This window comes from Argiope bruennichi, chromosome 8 (genome assembly GCF_947563725.1).
Source record: "Argiope bruennichi chromosome 8, qqArgBrue1.1, whole genome shotgun sequence".
In the NCBI taxonomy this organism is placed as follows: Eukaryota; Metazoa; Arthropoda; class Arachnida; order Araneae; family Araneidae; genus Argiope; species Argiope bruennichi.
The window spans coordinates 93,142,337-93,152,957 of record NC_079158.1 but is presented as its reverse complement, the minus strand read 5'-3'; positions in this window follow the sequence as shown (position 1 = coordinate 93,152,957).

The following is a 10,621-nucleotide window of genomic DNA, read 5'->3' as shown; positions in this document are numbered from 1 at the left end:
AACACATTTGGTTTGCGTTGTGAATTTCATATTCAGGTATTACAATTGAGAGAAGAATAAAAATAAAGGAAAATAAAAATATTTACAAATGATTTACAGATGCGGTCCCATTGGTAGGTCCTGGACCGGTATTGACTTTATTTGGTGCGGTCGATTGTAGTTTTGCAGTGGACCAAGTAGAGAGCAGCTTCTTGTGTAGTTAGATTTGGTTTTGTGTGTTTTACTGGCGCAAGACCCAAATTTGCTTATACTGCAAGTTAGATTTGGTCTTGTGTTTAGAGCGCTGTGTAGGAGGTCTTTTGAAATGGCTCAGTGCAGAGGTCGATGAATGGCTTCTGGCTTTGAGAGGACTGAGTTGCTTTGGGGAGGCCTGGGCTGATGGTGGTTTGGCAACCATTACTTACCACAATATATAAAATAACATAACTGATGTCTAAACCAGGGTCATAAGTGTTTAAATTCTATATAATTCAAATAAACTGAATGACTTCCTCCCTTTTTATTTTACTTCCAAAGTAAATTTCAATATATATACATAAAATACGTATATTTAAATATTTTTGAACGATAAGTAGTAAAAGTAATAAAGAAAGAGGGAGAAGAAAAGTAATAAATAACTTTTAACTTACTGCCTTCAGTCTGTTTTATTCTGAAACGGAAAACAAAATACATGCATTTAAAATAACCATAAGATATATTTTTTCAAATGTCTACAAAATTTCTAATTTATAAGCAGATGGATTCAATGCTAATTCAACTATTTAATTGCCGAGGTATTTATTATTGGAAGACTTTTTTTAACTTATTATTGAGGTATATTAGAATAATATTTTTTAGAAAAATAAAATTCAAAAATAGATAAAACATGTTACCTAAATTGAACTTAATATTTTTTTCAGAATTTAAAAACAGATTGATTAAAATATTGTTTTTTTAAAAATCTGTATTGATATCTAATTTAAGTATTCATCAAAATTCCGGTCACTTCCTTTTTCTTCATTTTACCATTAATAAATTATATAAAATTTAAAAAAATATATATTTAGTTTTTGCAATTAAACATGCACACAAACATCCATAGATTATAAAAAATTATATTATCATGTACAAATCATAAAAACTTATTAAGATTTTTACCTTTCATACACACTATTGCATTTAGGTAAATTGATTTTATTACATCAAATAACATAATTAAATTTGAATTACAGTTTAGAAAAATAAATTCTAATTACCATTTGTCATAAAAAGATTATTTCCATATTTTTAAAACTATTGATTAACAAAATTTCTACTGATGCAGTTCTTTCAAAATTTTAAAACAGAAGCAGGAGAAATATTTCAATGTCTAAAGCCTTTAATTACTAAAAACAAGAATTCAGGAAGAGTAATTATGAGTTCGAGTTTATTTATAAACCATAATATAATTAAAGTAATTGCTATTTTAGAAAGTTTCTTTTCTATTTCACTTTCATCAAATATTTATCCCAATAACCTGCATAAAAACGTTCTATCAACTCTATTGTTGATTGATTCTTCATACTTCTGTGAAAGCCCATGTTTTTCCTATAAACACATATAAAAAAGTCAATTAAATATCTTGTTAGTTTTTTTTGTTACTGGAATAAATTTCATTCAGTTTAAATTTAAAAAAAATTGTTGACCCAGAAAAACTTTAGAAGCTTTGAGAATTTATACCTAATATCTCATCGCAATCTTGCATATTTATTATTTTATAAAGCTATTTACAATTTATTTATTTCATTAAATTTATTGACTTATACGCATTTATTCAATACAGAAATAACTGGAAAAAAAACGGAAAAAAAAACAAAAACATTTTATTTCTTTGAGATTCAATTAAATTTTACTTGAAAATCCTTATAATACATATAATGGATTAACAGCATAATATCGATGAAAAATATTTTCTTTAATAATATTTCGAAAATCAATTCCAGTAGCCAAATATTGAAAAGTTTCGTCTTCTATCATTTACGCACTCATTGCATATTAACTGAAAATTGATATATTCTGATATATCCTCTTTCTTCAGTTTCAAAGTTGGCAAAATATTTATTTAGTAAATATAAGGAATGGAATACATCATAATTTTTTGAATTTTATACAAACAGCTAATGATCATTTTTTATTCAATGTCATCAGCTGCCTTGTATTTGTTGCATCTTTTATACCCAGGAAAAAGAGGAACTAAATGGTGATTCTCACCAATGTGTGTTGATGTAAATGAGTAAGCAGTTTTTTTTTTCAAATCAAATTTTATCCAAAACATCTAAGGAACATTTTTCATTTGATGTCATCAGCTACATTTCATTTGTTACATTTTTCATATCCAGGGACCAGAAAAACTAAATGGTGATTCTCACTATTGTGTGATGATCTAAATTTTATCCAAAACTTTGCATGAACATTTTCCATTTCATGTCATCAGTTGCCTTTTACTTTCTACATCTTTCACACGCTGGAACCAGAAGAACTAAATAGTGATTCATACGAATGTGTGTTGATCTAAATAAGTAAAGAGTTTTTTTAATCCAAATTTTATAAAAAAATCATCTAATGAACGAACATTTATTTTTATTTGATGTCACCAGCTGCCTCTCATTTGTTACATGTTTCATGCCTATTCCGAAAAATTATCCCTAAGAAATTAGATCAAATGATTTGCTATTCAAAAAGTTACTCTAATTATAAGACAGCTGTAGAAGTAATTGATATAAATGATAATTAGTAATATACTACAAATATGACTAATCATCATTAATATAAATTAATATACTACACAGTTTATTTAAATTCATAATAACTAAATCCAAAATTACGAAAATACCAGATAAAATTTATCATAATTAAAACAATTAATATTTTCAAATTTTCTTCAAATTCATTGTTAAAGCGATCTTTTTATTAGGATTTTTTTAATGATTACATTTCTTGAATATGTATTGTTTAATAATACATTTTTATACATCTTCCTAAAAAAGTAACACTTTTTTTTTTAAATATTGCTCAATTGAAAACGAATATCTCCATTTGTAGCAGAGCTAGTGATGCATATGAGACTAGAGAGAATCGTTTTCATTAATATATGTAATTCACGATTACAGGTGATGCAAACCTTGAATAACTAGACAATATTATAATCAAACTCAATAATAAAAATTTATGTTGACTCAATTAGTTGAACTACTTAAAGGAAACCGAAAAACCGTCTAATATAATACTGACTGATTAGGTCGTATGAAGCGAGTTATGATAGATAAACGGAAATTACTTAAAATTAGCCTTTCTTAGCTTTGAAGCACTAGATATCAAAAGAAAGATATTGTTCAACAGGTAGACAGTAATTTTAAAGGTAATTTAATTCATTATCTCCATCTAAATTTTTTTAAAAATTATATGAATTTTTATAATAATACTTAAATTCTGATATTTCATATTACATTATAAGGTTAAAATAAAGATAAAATATTTGGAAGCTTATAAATGTTAATTAAAAATTGTGTGTTATAAAGTCTTTAATTTTTAAAATATATTAAATTTGCATGAATAAAATTGATATTGTTAATAATTTTTTAATGTATTAATAAATCTTTTGTCCGATAGAAATCAAATATGATATTATGCATGATCTTAACGAATTTTTGAAATACCACTCCTTATAATATTACGAGCTGCTTATTCTTTTTATAATTAGATTCATTATTTTTTAAATGTAGAGAAGTGTTTCAGTGATAAGATAAAAAATATATTTATTTCTGCTTTACGAAATAAGATGAAAGATCATTTATTAAGATATAATCAAATTGGAAAAATAATAATATGAATGTTTTTCTTTTCTTTTACTTTTTGAAAGCTTATACTTTTCGCTTTCCAGACAATAATAATTTGAACTCTGTTTCTCCAACTTTCAGTTTCATAAAAAGTGAAAATAGAGGGTAAATTTAAAAAGCATTTCACCAGTTTCTTAGTTATATTTACCGAAAAACCCTTTTCATGAAATAAGGTTATCCGTAATGGTCCTGATTATAAATGATAAAGTAAGTCAACAAAAATGTAGGAAATGTTTGTAAGGAGTATTCAATGAATATTTTATTACCAGTTAACAAGAATAAATGCATTTTTTATACACGAGTTACTTTATTTACTTTTTCGCTTTTTAAGAATTCTGGACATGTCTCGGGATTAAATTTAGGGAATTTTTATTTTAAAATTATCATAGTAAATAAGCAACACAGATTTTCAAGATTTTCTTCAGATTGTAAGATATGTATTAGGAAAAAACTTAATGAAACATTATATTAAAACAAAATGAGCATTAAACTAGTATTTTTCAAAATTTTAGCGTGCTTTCAATATGATATTTCACAAATTCTTATTAATTTTTATTTATTTATATTTTAGTATGCATTTTAGACGATGGTAATTTATTATTAAATTGATGTAAATTTTTTAATTTCCTTAACATCGGATGAATTTACTTTAAAAATGTACAGTGCAAATGAAGATATTTTAAATTAAACTTAAAAATATAAATTAAATTTAAATTTTTACATAGTTAAAAGGCAATTTTTATCATTCAACATTTCAAACAACGTGTAAAAAATACCTGATTTATAAGTAACATGTATTTCCAAACATTTATAAATATTTAATGTTGCATACATAAAATATATTTAAAAGCTCGTTTAATTCGGATGTAATTTTAAACACATAAATATTTTACGATGAATTTTGAAAGAAGAAAATATCTAATATTTGAAGATCAGGTATTCAAACAATTTCCACGGAAAAGATATTGAATAAATACCTCGAAACTTTTACTTTAAAAAAATCATAAAAATTGACAGAATAATAATTAAAGAAATTATTCGGGAGAGTGATGAAATACTAATTCCAGAATACATAATGTATGTATAAATGAAAAATATCAATGAATAACACATCTAAAATTTATTAAAATGAATATTCTATTAAAAATTGCAGAAAAAAGGTTTTTGTATGTTTGCTCTGATCAAACAACAGAAAAATATTTTCGAAAGAAAGGAGTTAGGATGGAATTGTAATATTTGAGGGCAGTTTTGCATCTGAGAAAGGAATTAAATTTTTACAGAATATTAAAACCTATGAATAGCAGATAATTAATAGATTAAACTTTATTTTAAAAACCTAAAGTTTATAGAAATAGTTGTAGAAAATAATATTAAAAGTTGGAAAAAAATACCCAGACTCGATAATAAATTAGAGAAAAGTGCATCTAAACTGTGAAAAAAAATTGCTTTAAAAAAGGTGCATTGTTCTTGGCAAAGAATAATTACTTTGACAAGAATACTGAGTGTATTCCTTAACAGTGACTTCCTCATGCAGTACTACATTCCAGAATATTTATTAAAAGGTATAAAATTATTCTACACTATTTAATAAATAAAATATATCAATAATTTGTAAAGCACAAATTATATAAAAATAAAATAAATGCAGAATAAAATGAATAAAATTAATAGTGATAAGAAATACCAGTAGTTTTTAGGCAGTTTAGGAAATATGCTATGACAGATCAATTATGTACAATCTGAGAATTGCTTATAAGAAAATTAAATAAACAAAACAGAAGAAAACAATGACATCCAAATATATTATTCTGATGCTGAAGTTTATTTCCAGAATCATATGGTTCCTCAAAATAAATTTCTGCCATACAATTTTTTTCGTTTTAACACTTTCTATTATAATCAATATACATAAACAAGATAAAAAATAAAAATAAAATGTTATGTACATAATTAAGAGATTGTATCGTATATTGGAATTTCTCCGAAAGGCTCTATAGCATGTACGCAATATTTTATTTTCCTTTATCCAGATGTTTTAATTTCTAGAAAATAATAAAACCATTCTGATGTGAGTGAAGATAAGTTTTGAGCTCTATTTTCGCCACACTTCTACTCTTTTCCTTTAACAGAAAATGTGCCTTAATCGTCTGATGCATAATGGGATAAAAATTATATCTGTCCAAGTTTTCAATGGAAGTTCGTTCTTCATAGTTTAACAAAGGTTTTCACGTGTTTTATATTTTAGTACAAAAATTGTTGCCTCGATTGATATTGTGAATAATGTGTAAATTAAAAGAGTACTTTGCCAGAAATTTGAACTAATAGAAGGAGTTGCAGGAGTTTTATTTATGTTTAGATGCTCAAAAAATATCGTTCAGTAAGCGTTAAAAACATTATCTGTTTTATTTTCAATCTAAAGACAAGTTTATAATATTGTAGTGAAAGCTTATAAGCTAGTTAACAGCTACGCTATACGGGCATTTGCTTTTGCATTGTGGTCATGTTACTCGGCTGCGAACCAGAAGGTCCCAGGTTCTATCCTGGCTCATACCAATCCACTACAAGATAAACATACAATTTTTATTGAAGAAAAGTTTTATTTTGCTAAGAAATTAAATTTTAAAAGTGTTATTTTTATTTTAGAATTAGAATATCACCAATAAAATGTTATCAAAATCAATGTTTCGGAATGTTACCGTAATGGTAAGCTTACAACATATTTGTATGTGTATTGTATCATTCTTACTCTAGTGGAAATTTTAATTTTTTCCTGTGAGATGACGATTAGACAGATTTATTCATCTCAAATACATCGTCATAAACGGAAAAAATATAATAATCTGGTACTAAAATATACAACAGACAGTCTCAGGATACTGAACTGAAACACTTTTCAAATAGGAGAATAGAATTATTAATTATATTAAGAATTGCTCTGACAGCCAGCACAGTTTATCTTTCAATAATACTTCTTTTTACAAATATAGTAAATTAGAAGAAAAATACAATAGATAAAATATAGTAGATGTAATATTATGCAATCTGAAAACGTGTTTTGCATATCGAAGTCTGATTGCCAATACCGATTTTGCAGAACTGAGTGACAAACAGATGTAGTAAAGTGACTTTAATATTTTTCATATAACAATTAATGGATATAACAATCTTTAAAGGATTTTGAAGATAACACAAGAATCAACTACTGTTTTGTCTGACAACAAAATATATGAATTTTAGAATAATAATGCTTTTTTTTAAGAAGTAAAATTGCCTTTTTGATATAATTGTACAAGAAATATGCATTTTGTGTCCTTATAAATAATGTATATCAAAGGGAATAGTTTTTTTGAATATGTTATAGCAGAAGATGTGATTGAGAATGTCAAAAATGTTAAATATATTTTATGACATATTAGCCATTTCATAAAATATAAAGGAAAGATTTCTTTTAAAGTTGAATTTAGCTTAAAATTTCTCTTATTATCAATAATTTTTTGGATGAAAAGTATGAATAATCAGATTTCAAATTGACATATTTAAAGAAATATTAAGGAATAATTCTTCATAAATGAAAATCAGTTTCGATTTATGAAACTTTATTTTTTTGAAAAATAACAGATTCTAAGATCTCTAACTGTTGAAATTTGTTAAAATTTGAAATTAATAATGACTTTTGAAAAAAGTAATTTTGTTCGAAAATATATATTTATTTATATGTGGAATTCACTGTTTCATACAGATTAAAGAAAATGGAATGCTTTCAATTGAAAGGAATAAAATGAATGTTTAATGTAATTCAAATACAAATCATATTTATCGAAATCTAGAGCACGAGTACAGAATGTATTATTGGATATTTGATGGAAGAGATCAAATTCTAAATATATTAAAGGGACAAAAGATGTATTTTAAAATGATCGTGATTGATAAACTAACGTTCAAAATTTGATTAGGGACAAAAGTGCAGTTCATTTTTTACCGATATTTTTAAAGTATCAAAATATTATCATACATAAAATATTGAACGCATTGCTGACGTGATTTATAATGTAACAAATAACTGAACTGGAATCGAATAAGATTGAGAAAATGCACAAAGCAAACATTCTCCTTTTTTATATATATTTTAAAATTTATTCAACTCTATAATTCCCAAGTAATTTTTAATTCGGAAAAAAATGCATTTTATTTTGTTTTTATTTATAAGAGGTGCTTTATCAGGTCTTGGGACATATTTTAATGAAATAGTAGAACCTGAAGAAAGATAGAAACATTAAAAATAACAAAGTATCAAGAATAGAAAAGTTATTAAAATAAAAATATATTGTTAAGATATTCTAACTGGCAATTTTTTTCCTTTCATTTCTGCTTTTAAATAAGAAATAAAGTTTAGAAAATTTAATTAAAAAATATTATCAAGTTATTCATGTGGAAATATTTGTCAGTATTCTAAAATTAATGCAACAGTTTTGACAAAGCCGTTAAAATAAAATAGGAGAAAATGGTATTACTTTCACTGTTTGTAAAGAAAAAAAAAGTGTCAATACATATTTTTTGTAGAACGAGTAAGATCTTTTTCAGAAAGAATTAATTTCCTATCAGTTATTATAAGTAAAATAGTAGAAATCCAAACAGCTATTTTTTTGACATAGCACAAATAAATTTTTAAACATGCTTCCTTGAACTAAATGACTTATCCTTATCTGGAAAAAGATTTAAGTTTAAATTTGAAGAATATAAATAGTGCATTTATTATATACCATTAAAATACCATTGAGATTTTACTTGTTAGATGTAATGTATATTTCTTTTTAAAGACGATTTATTGAGAAGCACAAATTCATCTTTTTATCACACTTTGCAACTAAATGTTAAAAAAGTGGATTTCAAATTTTAAATAATTATTTAAATAACATCTAGTCAAAGAAAATATTTAAGCGAAAAAAGTTGTCTTCCTGCAATATGTTTTCTTAGTGCTAGTATTTTACATAAAGAATAAAATGAAAACCATTCAATCTGCACTATTTAGCAAAATATAATATATTAAACAAAATCTTTACAGAAGTTATCTGTTAAACTTTAAATTTAAGCAAATATTAAATATTGACAGAATAGTAAATATAGAAGAAACATTCTTCAATTAATAAATTCAAAACTTTAAATACAAGTAACAAAAGAACGAAGTCAGTTCTCTTATGTTGATATATATATATATATTTATTTTTAATCATTGTTATTATTACAATATATTTTTCGGCTTTCATCAAAAAACTGTTTGAGTCCGCGAAGAAATATTTTCAGGATAAAAAAACAGAATTGGTTTATCAATTTTTTTTCAGAAACTTCTTATATAAAGAAACTATTTAAATTTAAATAATGTAGTAAATAAAAGTTAGTATTTGGTTTCTTCATTAATAATTATTTTAATAATAATGATTTCAAAATAATTCCCTGTTTAATAATTTAGATGTCATTAATCTTTCATGTCAATTTTTTTTCCAAAAAATATAATACAATCAAAGGCAATTTCAGAGTTAAGATAAAATTAAAAAATGACGTTTCTTTTTCTGTATCATTTTTATCTAGAGAAAAATGTTATATTTTAAGATTAATAAAAATCACATTTGTCGGTAATCAAATTCATCAATTAAATTCGTTTAAGTAATTCGTGCATTATTTAATTTAGGCTTCATTTTTAGAACATAGTTTTATAATGCGATGCTTCAATCAATTATTCACTATATATTGGAAAATATAGAACTTATTAATTGTTAATTATTTGGACCACATTGATTTGACAAAAGCAAAATTAGTACAGGATATTTGAACAACATTGTGTGTCGTTTTAGAAAGTCCAAAAACTGAAAAGTATACTTTTGCTAATTCAATTAAGATATACGATAAAATGTTCGAATACAAGAAAATTAAAATATAAAAGAATTGTTTGAAACTAAAACATTCAGAGAGAATGTATTTAGAAAAGATAAGGCTTAATAATTATTTCAAAGATATTTGAAAGTTAACTTGGGAAGTTTTCTGTGTACTTTTCAGACTATTGTAATTTAAATAGTCAATGAAAAATTGTGAATTAATTCAATTCTAAGTGAAGAAAAAAAAACTTTACGAAAATAACATCTATAATCTTTAGATGTATTGATGTAGCTTACTTAGTTGATGGCAAGCGTGGAAATATGGCAAATCGTTAACTTTTCATTTAAAAAGTCATTTAGAGCAAAATATTGATCGTAATTACGTGCGATTTAAGATAACCTACACAACAGTTCATGTGCTACAGATTCGCTTAAAAAATAGTGAAATTAATGGAAGAAAGATAGAGATGTAACACCAATATATAAAATATAGTGTACGATAGAAAATTTTACCATTTCATATTTCTACAAATGAGATCGAAAAGGAAATAGGTGTTTTCTTAATTAAGTACCTTGTCAAAACTTATTTTGACTTGAGATTAGCATAATTTATGAAAATGATCGCGTTATCAAATTTAACCCGCGAGCACTCGCACCCATTTTCGAACACGAAAACTCGCGCCGGGTATCTCATACCCTAATTCATTTCTGCTATTTAAATATTAATTAATACTGTTTATATGCAAACCTTAGGTAGTTAAATATTACAAAACAATGCATTTAAGAATTTAAGTGAATTTAATAATAATTACTTACATGTTTAGAGACAATTTTTACAAATTACATACTGATGCTCTACACAGAGACTCCTTTCACATTTTTGGCACATAAACCTTG